The sequence below is a fragment of the Dermacentor variabilis genome, chromosome 2 (genome assembly GCF_050947875.1).
Source record: "Dermacentor variabilis isolate Ectoservices chromosome 2, ASM5094787v1, whole genome shotgun sequence".
Classification (NCBI taxonomy): Eukaryota; Metazoa; Arthropoda; class Arachnida; order Ixodida; family Ixodidae; genus Dermacentor; species Dermacentor variabilis.
In genome coordinates, this window is record NC_134569.1 from 258,471,106 (window position 1) to 258,487,530 (window position 16,425).

Below are 16,425 nucleotides of genomic sequence, written 5' to 3' on the forward strand. Positions count from 1 at the left end.
CCTCTGATGTTTATGCTGTACCTACAAGGTCTAGAGGCCAAAATACAGCAAAGCGGACTCGGCTTCAACCTATCTATTCTCAAGCAAGGAAAATTGATTGAACAGTCATTACCAGGACTGATGTACGCGGATGATATTGTATTAATGGCTGACAATACAGAAGATCTGCAGGAATTAATGGACATATGTGGTACAGAAGGAGACAGGTTAGGCTTGAAGTTTAGCAAAGAAAAATCAGCAGTCATGATTTTTAATGATAACAGTTGCGGCGAGCATAAGATACAGGAGGCCACGCTGGAGATAGTCGATAAATACAAGTACCTTGGGGTGTGAATAAATAATGGCATTGAGTATCTGACAGAGTACGAAAAATATCTAACGACTAAAGGTAACAGAAGTGCAGCGATTATGAAGAGTAGGGCACTGTGGAACTACAATAGGTACGAGGTAGTACGAGGGATATGGAAGGGGGTAATGGTACCAGGCCTGACTTTTGCCAATGCAGTTCTATGTATTAGAACAGAGACCCGGCAACAGTTGGAAATTAGGCAACGTGGTGTGGGTAGGCTCGCTCTGGGAGCACATGGCAAGACACCAAATCTTGGAGTGCAGGGGGATCTGGGATGGTCTTCTTTCGAGGGCAGAGAGGCTAGTAGCAAGATAGCATTTGAGGAGCGATTGAGAAAAATGGGGGAAATTCGGTGGGCTAGGAAGGTTTTCAGTTACATATACACGAGGAATGTTGACACGAGGTGGAGGAAGCGAACTAGAAAATTGACAAGCAAATACTTGGGCAGTAGCGGGGGAACAAGTAAGGAATCATCTGTCAAGAAAAAGGTTAAGGAGGGAGAGAGGGGTATGTGGAGTACAGAGATGCAAACCAAATCGGCATTGGAGACATACAGGACGTTTAAGCAAGAAATAGCCAAAGAAAATATTTACGATAACTCTAAGGGAAGCTCATTGTTGTTCGAAGCCAGGACAGGTGTACTGAGGACTAAAACGTACCGAGCCAGATACCAGGAGATAGATTTGGTGCGCGAGGCGTGTAGAGAGGAGGAGGAAACGGCGGAACACCTGATACTTGCTTGTAAACAACTTCACCCTGCAGTTGAATCTAACGGGGAACTATTCAAAGCCTTGGGTTTTAAAGACAGTGAAAGTAGAATAGACTTTGAACAGGTAGAAATAACTAAACGGAGGCTATATGATTGGTGGACAATATCAACGCAAAAGTAAAGGAGTAAATACATAGGTATGCATGCATATAGAACCATTAAAGGCTAGGTGGCGCGCGCCGCCGCCGCCCGATTCAAAGGGTTCAGCCACAATCATCCATCCATCCATCCATCCGGATTTGGATTTTGTGGCGGATGGACGTGCTTTTCGGGGCTTCGTGGCGACGACGAAATCATAAGTTTTTGTGCAGGCTTTGAGCTTGCTTCTGTTCTTATTTGCTGGTTTTTTGCATTTAAATAGTAATTGGGCGTGCGGACGCTCCTGTGGCGAGGCGTCAGCGACTTCGTTCGTAGCTAAGTACTCTTTTTTCTTCTTATTAGCTGATGTTTTTGAAGTGTTTTATTTTGCATGGAGCAGGAGCGCAAATTTTGAAATCGTGGTAAGCGTGGTAAACGTACCGGCTTTGTCTAGGTCTGGCGGTTTCCCTCGTTAGGCCTAGGTGCTAGGCGGGACCTATTTGATAGGCCTATTTAACTATCTCAGCTAGCTCTTCGAAGTGATTTGGCGGACGTGCTCGTTGAGCCAACGCCTCCTATAATGTACTATGCCTGGAACGTGAGCCGCAAAAGCCATAGAGTTAGTAGAACAACTCTAGAGGAAAAGCTGGGCCGGAAAAGTGGGAACCTCTAGGGCACCGCCCTGTTTCTACTGGTCAATGTGGTCAGCACAATTACTATTGAAAGGGCTGAAAACAAGTACAGGTCACCTTATGCTTTGTCATCTAAAAACGCATACCTGATGGCTTTATGAAGGTGGTGCGTTAATATTAAGTTTACAGAAAGGGATCTTTAAGTCTGTGACGTATGTAAATCACGATGTACGCATTCATGCAATAAAGGATGACGCGAATTTCCGTTTCGAATCTGTTTTTGGATGCGTAGTAGTTTCATACAGTTTAGGTTTGACATGCGATCGCGCGTCGGCATCGGACGCTATGGCACACTCGTGCCTTATGTGCCACCGAAGCCCCGAAGTGCTCTGGCATATACCTTCACATGTAAGTAAACGAATGTATCTCCTTGTTGAGAATATCACGCGAGTAGGCAGCTCTTGTGATGCATCACAATCGTTTGAGAAGCGTCACAGTAGAGCATTTTTCTACATGCGGAGCGGTGTTTTTGTTTGCAGGTTTCCCTTCAGTAGGAAATTGCTGGACAGGCGGACCAGCGCACCGGAATTGTACTGGCGAAGCGACAAGCAACTAAAAGAATCTGTTTAATTGTTGCACTTTGAACAATCATGCTTCTACAAAGGCCACAACAGAAAAACAGCCCGATGCCGAGTATTTCTGTGCCACGAAGTAATCAAGAGGCGAGTGCCTAATGCGGACGAAATCGAGTGCATCGAGACTTAGAACGACATAGAACTGAGCTAGTTGGTAAGGATTCATTATGCAAAACAGAGGTGAGGCGTGCAGACAGGACACAAGAGTAGAGAAGTGGCCGGCGCTCGTGTTGTTTGCTTGTAAATACTCTACTCTTGTGTCCTGTCTGCACGCCTCACCTCCGTTTAGCATAACGAGTGCATCAACCCACATACTAATAGCGTAGGCGTTTTATTAACTGTGCAATATTTTCAACACTTCCTTGCATGCCTTTCATGTGGAATGTCTTTTCTGGTCACAAATTTGTGCAGCGAATCTATTTGCATGATCGACTCCGGGCCTGTGGGACGGTTCACTTGCACTTTATGCTGAGTCTTTTACATGTATCTATAAACTGCAGACATGCACATCAGATCCCTGCGAGCATTTTCAAAATTCACAATTATTTTAGACAACAGGCACATATGCAATACTGACAATCTCAAATACCACTAAGCAGCTGGGACACATTTTTGTTGACCATACTCGCAGGTAAAATAAGTAGATCATGTGGACAGCTCCAGCTCATTTTCTTTAAATCAGTGTGTACAAGGGGTATGCAAAAAAATTTTTTTCTCGCGCACCGATTATTTTGCTGTATAAGCAAGAGAACCCACCACGTTAGTGTAATGTATCTTCTACATCACACTAATATGTGCTTTAATTTACCAAGTGAGATGAGTTACTTTTATGGCTCATTCAGTCATATCACACTGCAAGCTGCATTCATCAATCTTTAATTGGATTTTGAAAATGTTTAATGAAACATGTTTCCCTTTTATGCAGATATGCAATGGCAAGGCCTTCCGTGTGTTCCAAAGGTAAAATTTAAGCTCTAAATTAAAGAAGATATTTCTAATCAGAAGCGAGCAAAAATGGTGAATGCAGAGTACCAGAAGTCCAAGGTACAGAAATTATGAGAAGTATCGAATAATATTAAGGAAAGAGTCGTATTTGAAAGTGCAAGACTCTTTAGTGGAGGTCAAGCAAGTCAATATAGGTAGAATACTCTGTAAAATTGTGCGAGTGAGGGGATGTCAAACAATGGGTCGGGAAATGCATTGTTTTTCTGCAAAACAAAAGCTGATTGCCATTACATAAGTCACTTTAGCATCGTGAGACTGCTGCTTGATAAATTCAGAAATAAACCAAAAAACAAGACACGCAAAAATAAAAAAAAACAATTTAATGATGCTCTTTCCTCACTGGGATAAATAAAAACAAACCCATCACATCTAATGTGGACATATCAGACGCCTTGTGAAACACTAAAGGAAAAGTTCAGTTTTGAGCTATGGCACTTGCCGCATAGATGTGGGGGGCCTTGCACTAATAGTGATAGTTACCACTGCATTTAGAAATTGAAAGCATTCATGCAGACAAGGATGATTCTTTTACATTTTTGGCTACCATTTCAAATGCCTCCACCAAGTTTTACAATGCTGCACGCAACCATACTAAGGATCTCGCAGCAACACCTGCAGGTAAAAAGCAGCAGCAGTCAAAGTGCTGGTGTGTACTGGACACTATGTTTGAAAACATTTAGGCAAGAAGAGTGCAAGAAGCAGACATACAACTGCATTTATTTCTATAATTCCCCATTTTAATGGCCTTTTCTTTTTGCTTAGACAATGCCTACGCCTAGCCACAGCAGCTTCCTCATACAGACTCCGCAAGCCAAGAGGCCGTGCAGGCAAATGCAGGTAAGAGGCAAGAAGCAATACACTGGTATCGACATTCATCTATATCCTTTCTTTCTTTCGTTTAGGCAGCCAGCACACCTCGAACAGCCACCTTGACTGCGAGTGTGTCACCCTAGTCGCCAAGGAAACATTTGAGGGAAAGCGACAGGCAACGTGAACAGCCACTTCTCCATGTAAACGATACTTTTTCTCTCAGATGACTCCTACGACTCGCCAAGCCAGCACACTTGTGCACAAAGATGCCACGGAGGCAAATGCAGGTAAGAGGCAAGAAGCAATAGCACTGGTATCGACATTCATCTAACTTCTTTCTTTCTTTCGTTTAGGCAGCCAGCACACCTCCAACAGCCACCTCGACTGCCGGCGTGTCAGTAGATTCCTGTTGTACATATGCTCATAATAAACTTCAGTAAACTTGAACTTTATAATAAACTTGAAGGCAAATGGGACATTGATGCGTTGTTTTTTTGAACATTTATTGTACACATACATGCTATACTTTGCAATGCTACAGAGCGTATTTTGAAGCTTACCCCTATTTTTGCACGTTTATTATGTATGTGTTGTGTGGCCGTCAATGCAGTTCATGTTGTTGCAGCTGCTTTGTCTGTGTATTGCACATTGGCTTAACCTCGTGATATCCACATACTTCTCTCACATATACAAAATAAAGTTCTGTGTAGTCCTCAGTGTTACAACAAAAAATGAAAGTAAACAATCCGACCGTGGAATTGTGTTTATTACAGTGATTCCTATGACCGTCACTGACAAGTTGACAACTTGAACTGGTCACTCCATCCATAGCCTCTTCTATTTTTCAAAAATAAAGGAGGCTATGATCAGTCATGGCAAGGAATTGTATGTATATATAAAAAAGGGGGTACAGGATTAGGGTGGTACGAAAAAATTTACCAACACCGTCCTCTAGACCCATTCCGTTAAGGCACCGTAACAAAGCGTATTATGCATCAAGTTCATACAACCAACTCTGATATTACTACACACGCCAGGCGACGCGAGCTACATTTGCCATGACGCAGCCGCGACTGTACCGGATGCCCTCCATATTATTCTCGTTAATCGTGCTCACTGCACCGAGGCAAAAGAAAGATCATGGGCGCAGGTGCCTTTAAAGTATCTCGACCTTGCGAGGCACTGCTGCGCGTGCCAGGGGAGCTGTCCGTGCGAACACTCCCTGGCACACATTTGCCTCGGCGGCCCCAACCTACGTACCGTTCTGCCTCGAGCTTTGATCCCCCCACTGTCCCTTGGGTGCTCTGGAGTTCCTGCGCCGCCTGCTTTATTATAATCTCAGGCGCTCTCCTGAGACTTCCGTTTGTCGGTTACATGTGCCCTACAGCTGGGTCAGTACTTATAATAAAAAAACCCGATCTATCGTCGCGACGATATATCGCGAAAGCGGCTTTTTCAACATACCGCGCCCGTGCGAAGAGAATAACGGAACGCCAGCGAGGAATCTGACCACAGCTTCCGAGCTCGTAACCTCGTCGAGTGACACTCCTGCAGCAGGCGTGACCGCTGAAAACCGCATACCGCCGGAAACTTCAACAGGATCATCCCTCGGTTGCACAACTGCCACCTGTACGGCCAACATGGACCACACCCACACCCTCCCGCAACATAGAATAAAGAACCAACCTATAAAGCCCAAACACACGGCTGCACGTACATATCACGACACCACAAGCGAGACGCCATGCTGCTACGCTGCTACGGTTGCCGGAATAAAACTCACTACTGTCACCAAGTCTAGCAAGCGTCTCAGGAGCTGGCAACCTCGGCGCGTAGCAACATGGCTGCGCTCTTGCGGTTCCCGATTTCAATGCATGGACCCTATGGGTAGCTTGTCCTCTAGAGTCAGTATAGTAACTCTATGTATACCGGCATTCCCATGACGGCACGGTGCGAGGAAGCTTTAGCTCGGGCCCAACTCCGACGCGGCCTATTCAAATACATGTAAAACGCAAAAACGTTTTTATGAGATAACCCCTGGACCGATTTTGATGAAATTTGTTGCATTTGAAAGATAAAGTTAAATTATAGTGACTGTTGGAAGCGGAATTTCGATTTAGGACTTAAATTTTCTTAAAACGATTTTCAAATATTTGACCGTTTGAAAAAAATAGAAGCACGAAGTTTACAAATTCATAGCTCTGCATCAAGAACTGATATCGCGGTTCTGTAAACGGCATCCATTAGATCATTCAAAGCGGACAAATTCAATATGTCATTTTACATCTTACGTGAATTTGTTACGTTGGTTACAACGGTTTTGCAAAAGTTGTATTTCCCTACGATTAAATTTTCTTATATTCATGTGTAACATATCAATTTTGTCCGCTTTAGATGTACTATTAGATGCAATTCACAGAATTGTATTATCATATTTAGTGGTTGAGTTACAGAGTCGTAAACTTAATAGTTTCGTTTTTTGAAAATTTACGATTTTTGTCAATTTTTAATAAAAAATTGACGACCTAACTCAAAAATTCGAAACAAACAGTCACTATATTTTAATTTTGTCTTTTAAATGCAACAAACCTCGTCAAATTTGGTGCAGTGGTTGCCGAGAAAAACGAATTCTCCTTTTACATGTTTTTAGATAGGAGCACTCGAGCTAAAGCTTCCTCTTAAAGGGGTGGAGACATCAAAATTTTCGTTCATGCGTTTGTTGATTCAAACGTTGCGTCATGCTTCAGGGAGCACGATACACACAGCGGGATTCATATATATCCGATAAATAATTTAATAATAGCATTATTATACCGAGCGATTTCGGTTTCGGTTTCTGGGCTCCGGGGGGCGTGCGTCTATTTGTCGTACAAAAATCCCTCACGTGACCTGATCCTAGGTGCCTAGGGACAGCATCGTTTAGGGATTTTTGAGGGCCTTTTTGAGAAGGCGCGATGCTGGCGCCGAGCGACGCCGTGGCGTGTTCGTCCTCGGCGTGATCGTTCTCTGGACCCCGCGTTGTTCAACATTGCTCATGTGATTGTATACGTAGTACGTGCGTTGCTTGTGTGTTGGTTGTAGGTTCTGCGTTACTTGGCGGAAAGCCGCGAGTAGTGGTGGTGCGGCAGTGCGGCTTTCGCCTCGGTGAGCTCTGGCAGTAGAGAATCTGCGTTGTGTGACCCGTGCTTGCTTGACAATTGAAATGTCGAAGTAGCCTAGCGCATCGGCAGCGAAGTTCTGCGAACCGCGATGTGGCGTCGCCGTGTCCGACTTTTGCTTAACGGGCATCGAGGGATGTGCTGCTCGCTACAAGTCATGTAAATGCGACTGCGTCGACCGCCCACTGTTCAGTGCTGAATGTGTGTTAGGTGTGCTGTGCTTGAAACGAGTGGTTCAGCCGTGCAGCGGGGGGTGGTGGAGGAGCAGAGTGGCTTAGGGTCTCCATTTGCACGTTCACAGATATGTGCTCCCGTTTTGGTCTCATTAGCGGCTGTCGCGGGATTGTGTTGTGCTCCTTGCCTAGTATGAAGTTTACGATGCTAACACACAGCATGGTCACGTTTTTCCGTGCTATATGTCATTTGCATGACGACCGAGTTGAAAACATGGCATATGTATCTGTTGTTTTCGTTTGTGTGTTGTAAATTACTTCCTGTTGTGGAAGTTCTGGAAGTCTTATTACGCAAGGAGTACGAACGTAAACATATAAACATATTTCTGTGTGTGTGAAATTATGAATTACCCAGAATAGCCTTTACGACTGATAAGTGGGCTACACAGCCTGTGTGAATCGGCTACCTTTTGTTGCGACGCTCTTCCATGTAGTAGACTGATGCATGGTGCGCGTTTATTTCTGTACTGTTGTAAAAACCATTTGTTTATTCACTCAATACAAATGTACTGCTTCTTCGCCGCAGTGCATTTTAGTTACGCGGTAAAGGATACTAAAAGTGGGAGGGGGCCGCTATCACCCAGCATAGTATGTCCACTCAGGCGACCTGAGAGGCGGCGGTTGTACGAGTGTATAATCATAGGGTATAATTAAAGAACTCTTTTTATGTCCAGTGACAGTGGCCCCTTTCCACTTTTAGTATGCTTCAACGCAGAACATTACTTAGGCTTCACCGCAGAACATAACTGTATTGCAAAAAAGGTAATCTTAAAAAGCTCAATTATGCAACGTTTCTTTCGTAGCTTGCTACACCGCAATACAGAGGTGGAAATAAGCATCGTGCAGTAAAGCATACTAATAGTGGAAAGGGCACATAGGTTTGCTCATTATTTTCAATTGTGATATAATTTGCAAGTGCATCTGTGCTCTTGGTAAGCTTAATTGACAATTCTTTGTACATTACAAATTCATATTGCAGGGAAGCTTACTGAAGCACATTCGTCATTTTGTAATGCATTATTCACCTTCAATGCAGGAGCACAATGCGGATTCATACCTATGCTTCTGGCTGGACTGCACATGCTCTTTGAGAATTGATTCGTTTTTCATAAGTTCACTGGTACTTTACTCTAAACTGGAGGGCTGAAGTTTATACGGAAGCACAACTTTAATTAAGGGGACAAGATGTTGCCAAGATGGTTGCAGCACAGCTTTTTTTTCTTCCAGGCACCTTTTCTATTAGAAGCTTCCATTGCAGTGTTTCGAGCCTCTTTGAGCCAGCATATAGTGTATATAAAAATCGGACATCGATTGGGAACATCACCTATGCTCTCTGCAGTAAGCTGTGCACAGGATAAGTTCATGCCTACATATAGAAAAAAATGTAGCATGACCAGACAAAATAAAAGGGGGTGGGCTGCAGCAATACTAGATGTTAAATGGTGCCTTATCCTTTCCCTTCAGTTTTCTGTTTTGTGCTTTTTATTATGGATCCTCCACAGTAACCACACGAGTGCTGAACTTGAGCTTATTGGTTTCAGATCTGATGGTTGTTACTAACAGAACAGTGTGATGCACGAACAAGGGCTTGGAGGCATCCGGTCACCTTGCTTGTCTCATGGTGTCGCTTTGTGAGCACCATGAGCCTCCAGACCAACTCGGAAGAAAGGTTTCTTGCAATCGCTTCTGAGCTGTATTGCCACCAAACCAACAGTGCTCTCAATGACAACTTTTGGACAGTAGAATGCTTGCACCCAGCAAAGTCTAAGAAGGAAGCATTCAGGACGTGCCAAGTGGGCCTTTTGAAGCTGGCCGCATTGCTGAAGGGGCTTTGCCTATCCGCCCTCTTTATGGATGCACAAGGATGATTTGTTCTTTCAGGATTGCTTCAGAGGTGTCACATGGCAACAGTGTTGGGTGTTTAGTAGCAGATAAGCTTGCCTTTGGCCACTGTCAATAATCTGTTTCTTCTCCAGTGCCCCTGTGAAGTGCCTACTTTTTGGACACAATGTGCTCTCCATGCATGCATGCATTTTTAGCTTGTAAAGATGTCTATTACCCCTTGCCTCAAGCCGGTCCTTGCTGATGTCAACCAAGAAGGCAGTGGGGAGTATGGCGATGCATACTTACAAAGCACTGCTGATACCAGTGAAACCAGATTAGTGGAGCTGCCGTTTTTTTGTCCACTCCATCTTCATCAGTTACAATGAGCAGTTCTTTGTCCAAACAGAAGGCATATGTAGTTGGTCATGCATAGCCTGCGCACTAAGATTTGTTGGCGTGTTACAAGAGACGTGCCTGAGAACCTTAGCAGTGTCTATACGCAAAAACCTTCTGATGCGTTGATGACTTCCTTCTCTTTATCACAGTTTGCCTGATGAAGCCAGCAACTTGGTCGATTAGATGTTCAACAGGCTTCCCACTAGTTTTCCCAGCATCTCCTTTACCAGTGTGCTGCTCATAGATATGTTTTCTTGACCTTGCACTGCACTTCAACCATGGCCACACCTGCTGAACCTATAGTATGCGATCAGAAAAGTGCTGTACATTACGTTGCTCCAAACTCGTGACAAGCTAGAAGGCCTTGAGGAACACCTTCATTAATTTCCGTCCGCATCATACTGTAGGAAGCTTCGCATGACAAGTGCAACAATTAACATCTGTTTTTTCAGTGCTATTCCTGTCCAGCTTGCTGAAAGCTATCCTGAGTGTTTCAAAAGCAAAACTGCTGCCGGACAAGAAGTGCATAAAGCAAGGGTAGCTATAACCAAATATGTCACACAAAATGAAGAAGGCCACCGAGTGTACAGGCGGTTTAATTCATATCCAGCAAGCTTGGTTCTCTCTTTGCAAGTGAGTAAACCCAACTTGCCCCAAAAACATGGCCTGTGACAAACTATGTGCCAGATGCTGTGTCCCCTGCAAAGCTGAAGATGTGTACAGGATCCTGACACCCGCAGTGGCTTCTACACTGCGCAAACAGTTTACTATAAGAACGACTGCCTCAACTAATATGCTAATAACATGAAAACGGGCAGAAATTTGGCTGTTCATTGGGCCCCACTGCAGGTGCAAGCCACTCTTCCGCCAGATGCGTGTTGCTCACAGGAACTGGAGCTATACAAATGCAGATAAAAACAATGACGTTTGAAAGCAGTAGAGTTGAACTATATTCTGCACAAACAGTGCTACTTGCAGTGCTGGTAACTTATAGCTACAATTCATGGCTGCCCCACCATGCAAAGGCACTATTCTTGAATTAACTTCTATTTATGGTGGCCATATATTGCAAGTACATATCATCCACATTGTGTGCAATATGATTAAATGATGTCAACTGTGATAGCCATTCCTAATCTGAGATACAACAAAAGAACTAATATAGGCAACAAATTGTAATTCAAAAAGACAACCAGTGCACAGGATAAGTGACAGACTTCCTTTTATTGAACAAAAGTCACATGTGTGTCACATGTCAACAGCAGTGGGTAGCAAGCTTGGGTGACAGAGGCAAAACTTAGCGAAATGCTACATATACTCAAATGTAAAACGGCCTACGACACAAAAAATGACATTATATTGTACTGAATGAAAGGGCATGACTCCATCCAAGAACACACTATGGCACCACATAATTGACATGGTGTAAAAGATGTTAACATGCCCTCTCCATAAAAAAAAAGAAACACTTAGAACATGCCTTAAAAGGCAATGTGCAGAGTCTGAAAGCACGGAAAAACAACCCAAAAAAGGTTTCGCTAAGTCTTTGAATGATTAAAATTGTCAAACTGTCTTGTCACTTCTTAATGAATCCGCACAGCGGAAAAGGATGAAAAGAAAGCCCAATAGCAGGGCCACAGAAAATGTCACCAAATAAACCTTGCTTACCAAGGATACTGGTTTAGTTGTCTGACTCTGCACAATAACTGTGTATGAGCTTTTCTTGTTTAGAATGGTTTAGCAGATAGCGGAAAAAATGGACATGAGAGCACCAGGTGCATGCATAGTCGATGCACAAAGAGCCACTGTTTTCTTACTTTCTTTCTCTACTACTATTCACGAATATGTAGGTGCCTTAATAGCACTGCTAAAATCCTACTGCAAAACACAAGATTGGGCAAGTTGTGGCATAACGAAAATTGGGAGTTTCACTCATACTGTGAAAGTGATGCAATAAATGGTGAAATATGCGCAGGAAGCTTGCTTCATTCGGTGTTTGTTGAAGTGAACACTTGCCAGTGAAAGTCAGTAATCTCCTTTAAAGAAGTAAAATAAGTGGGAGTTGTGCCTCCCAGTGTTGAAGTGGAAAGACTAGTTTTCTTCCTCCTCTTTCACATCCAGACTTGGTCTCTGGTCTCCAGAAAAACAACCCTTTAGCTTCTTACTGCTGAATTAATTTGGTTTTCTCAAAGCTATATTTGAGCTACCCATTGCTAGGTCTCGCGCTCTGCCTCATCAACCAGCCCCATCCAGTAAATCTGAGAAGTCAAGCACTAGAAGATTAATAAAGCAGATGCACCCAATCACTGTCATTACATGTAGGAAGAAAAATTAACATAGTACTGCCTTCACAAGTGGGGAAAGTGATGAGTAAGAATTTGAAGGCGTGGACGCCAGCTCTATATACAGCACGCAGACATTGAACAGGTGTTAGCCAATCATGGCACCTGTTGGCTAGATCGCACTCTCCAGGATCGGTATTCGCCATGGCTGTACCTTCAGCAGAGTGGCTGAAATGTAGAATTGTGGACTGCCAATCTTTTGATCATATGTTTGAATCCACACATCACAATGAGAACTTTATCTGCAATATTCTAGCAATAAATTTTGGAATTAGAGTGACAACACCAGTAGACATCAGAACCAGGGGAGTTGGCCCATAGCAGCTATTGGTGTAAAAAAGAAGACTGGCATAAGAAGAATTGAGATGTGCACGCTACATGCCTTTGTTTGGTAGTGTTCCACTACTTTGGTGCTACAGTTAATGATCTCGAATGAGTTCAAGAAGCAAGAATTTAGTCCAGAAAAAAATATTACGCATAACAGCTGTATCTAGTTGTATCATTTGCCTATGCCGCTGTATATAACCCTGTCCACACTGCTAGGAAGGGAATCGTAGCAGAGGGCAGCAGAAAGTTGGGTGGGCGGATGAGGTTAAGAAATTTGCAGGGACAACATGGCCACAATTAGTAAATGACCGGGCTAGTTGGAGAAGTATGAGAGAGGCCTTTGCGCTGCAGTGGGTTTAACCAGGCTGATGATGATGATGTACACACTTGCCTAAAGCACATGAGTGGCATCCTAAACAAAATTGAGCTTTTGATATTGCTTTGGAGAAAATTAATCTGTTTCAGCCTAACAGTATGTATACATACTGCGCATACCTGCATTTGGTGTACCTTATCACCAACTGTTAAGTCACCTTCTTACCTCATCAGTGAATCACTCCTGCAACCAAGTGTGCTGGTCCGGGTTTTACCTGCATTTCCACCTGTGCAGTTGGTAAAAGTCTTTGGCTGTTTACTATAACTTCATATTCAAACATATGGTTGCATTAGAGGCTTTCACACCACTAATGACTGGGCGGGCTTCACGAAAGGCCACCAGTACCTCCTCATTGCAGACTGTGCTCAACATCCTTCTTGGTTGGACTGTGACTAAGAACCTATACATCTTTCCTCCAAAGCGGCTGGCATTGACGATGGTTTGATGCAGAAAGAGGCTATTGTCTTTCCCAGATGCTGGTTCAGCCTCGCGACGCACATTCCTTCAGTCAATATGCACACTGTGAATGTGAGTGAGACTGATCAAAGGTTGTCTATGGTGTCAGGTTTCTTGCCTGGTTTCGGTAGTGGCATCATGACCAAGTGTTTCCACTCTGTGGGGAATTCATATATTCCAGATTTCATTGATTACAAGCAATAGTGCTTGCTTCCTTGTTTCGGCAAGATTCCTCAACATCTGAAAAATGACTCCATCTTTGCCATGTGCACTCTGTGGTGTCTGCTTCGTCAAGGTGGCATCCTCTTGGCCGTATGTCTTTGCATCCCCAGTGCGGGTGATGTGCATTGAGCTCACCTCGACTGAGTATTACGTGCTTGTGAAAGCGAATTTGAAGCTGTCAATGACAAGTGAAGTCGCCTTGGCTGTGGTGCCTGGTTTTGGGACAGAGGTAGACCATTGCCAAAACGGCTTTTAGCCTGCAGCACACCACTGCAACTTTCTGATGAGACATATGTTTATTCAAGCCGTTTCTTCCTTGCCCTAATTCAATAATAGCCATTTTTAGCAGCTGCAAATCAAGCTGACTTCAGAAGACTGCTGATTTTTTAGCCACTTCTAGTAGATTATTGCATGGTTAATTTTCTAGTTGGGCATGACATGCTTCGTGCTTAAAAAATGAACTGTTTAAAGAATTATTGGAGTAATATTAGGACAGGCAACTGTGACTGAATCGTCACTGCTTTTGTCGCAAAATGTGGCAATGAGCTGGGCAGATGCTGTCACGAAACCATAGGTTGTACAAGTACAGAAGAAACAAAATTGGAGTTGTGAAATTCAAAGCCATATTTTTACAGCCTCTCTTTATACTGCTGACATTAGAGAGCGTTAGATTAGTGGACGCAAGCAGCGTGTGTAAACAAGCACCATGTTTGGGTATTTCTGGCACCCATGTGGTTTGCATAACCAAGCAGCACACGAGTCGCTTGCGTCCTCTTATGCAGTACTATTATTTTCATTGTAAAGCAACCAATATCAAAGTAAGTCTGATCAGCCTGCATCAATATGCTAGAAATTTTTAAGCACTTAAGGTGTGTTGGTTGAATGTTTAAAGCACTTCACCACACCCTTGGTCACTAGACTTGAACTTTCCAGTATTACTTGCTAATCAACTCTTGAGGTGTTTACGTTGCTTTTCTGTGCTGTAAGATTAGTTTGACAGTCCTAATAGAATTGTTAAAGTGAAGGTATGAGCTGTTGTATTGGCCATGTCATTCTATAACTGTTAGATCTGACACTGTCAAAGCACTTGGCAACATTAATCAGCTTCACCTCAATATATATATGTATTGCGGTAGGACCATTCAGCACGTGAAAATAAAAATACCGGCAAATAGAGAGTTCGAGCGCACCTGAGATTATAGTAAAGCGGGCGGGGCAGTATGTTCAAGGTAACAAATGTGTTGCGGTGAAGTTATTGCAGACGTATATACACATTCATTCGTCCCAACTTTGCACCGAACCCTGCGTCCCGTTGCTAAAACTAAGAGCGCGAAAAACTGGCACAAATGCAGCTGAAGATTACAGGGCACAGTATTAGGCTCCACCTCACTGTGCTTATCGCGCCCTTAGTACGAATAATATTAAACATCTACTCTGCATTTCGTGGAATTCTGGCAGATCATGTGACATCACTAAAGCTCCGTTATGTTCACAGCACTACGCGATAATTGTCGTAAAGCCCACGATAAAAGTAAATCACATGAAGTGACGGATAGTGCACTAGCGCTGAACACGATTGAAAACATGCGCTGCCCTATTTCAAGGACGCGTGAACAGTTGTGAGCAAACGCCACCTTATGCATTATATTACTTACGTAAGTCGTGGCGAAAAACACGTGCAATACCTCCGCCTACGAGTCCCGTCAAGTAAAAGTGCATGTGCGATGTGATGACGCTGCCGAAAAGGGGCGAACACGACGACGCTGCTGCACAGCGCCGGTTCGCAAATTGCATTGCCGTGGCGCTACGCCACTTGAATAATTAAATCGTCAGCACCAATGAATTCTTCAGAAATACGGATCTCACACCACCATAGTTCACCGAGACTTAAAGCCGACATGCCACACCACTACTACTGCGCGACTTTTAGCCAACAAGTACTGATCCCACTGCGGAGACACACGACCAGCGGGCGGCGTGGGCCGGAGATTCAACGCACGCCACGGCATTGCGGTTCGCAGAACTTCGCTGCCGAGGCGCTAGGCCACTTCGACATTTCAATTGTCGAGGAAGCACGGGTCACACAACGCAGATTCTGTACTGCCAGAGCTCACCGAGGCGAAAGCACAGATGGCGAAAGCCGCACTGTCGCATCACCACTACTCACGGCTTTCCCGCTAACCAACACACAAGCAACGCAAGCACAATCACATAAGCAACGTTGAACAACGCGCGGTCCGCGCGAGCCGGTGAACGATCACGCCGAGAACGAACACGCCACGGCGTCGCTCGGCGCGACCATCATGCCTTCTCAAAAGTCCCTAAACGATCCTGTCCCTAGGCACCTAGGATCAGGTCACGTGAGGGATTTTTGTACGACAATTAGACGCACGCGGGTCACACTGGTACGGGTGCACGGCGCACTGGTCGGTGTATTATAGCGGCAGTGAATGAATTCGCATCTTGTTATGAAACCGTTGTCAAAAACAACCCTTGCAGTGATCGTCTAGCGTCGGAATCCTGCAGAGAAGGCCCGAGAGGTACTAGAAACTAGCGCACAGGCTGCGTTTTCCACGCGCTCTGAAGGGTCACGCGCTTTTGTTGATCAGCGGGGCGGTGACGAGACCGCCGTTTCACGTGCTGCTGCTCTGCCCTTGTCAGCTGTCTGCGGCTCTAAATTGGCTGAAAGAATATATGTCGTGAAACCCGCTGACGCATGCTTGTTTCTGTGCGATGTTTTCTTGTCGTGTGAACTGCCTCGAAAGAAACCACGCGAAAAGCATAAGAAGCCGGTACTTCACGTTAATAATAAC

At 44.3% G+C, this 16,425-nt stretch overlaps 1 protein-coding gene and 1 long non-coding RNA gene across 12 annotated transcripts in view; both read left to right on the top strand.

The window, feature by feature from the left end:
- The first annotated feature begins 705 nt into the window (after positions 1–705).
- Positions 706–4,512, top strand: LOC142573268 (uncharacterized). The gene is made up of 3 exons (XR_012826274.1): positions 706–3,423; positions 4,231–4,305; positions 4,371–4,512. It is a non-coding gene; the product is annotated as an uncharacterized LOC142573268 (long non-coding RNA).
- An 11,353-nt stretch (positions 4,513–15,865) lies between these two features.
- The window catches only part of mio (GATOR complex protein mio), a 560,893-nt gene continuing 560,333 nt past the window's right edge, over positions 15,866–16,425 (top strand). For 3 of the 11 annotated variants that reach the window (XR_012826275.1, XM_075682900.1, XM_075682901.1), the window contains exon 1: positions 15,875–16,152. The gene's annotated coding sequence lies outside the window, so the exon portion shown is untranslated. Of the gene's footprint in view, positions 16,153–16,425 lie in introns of all 11 variants that reach the window. The other 8 variants (XM_075682893.1, XM_075682903.1, XM_075682891.1 and 5 more) reach the window with 6 other exon arrangements.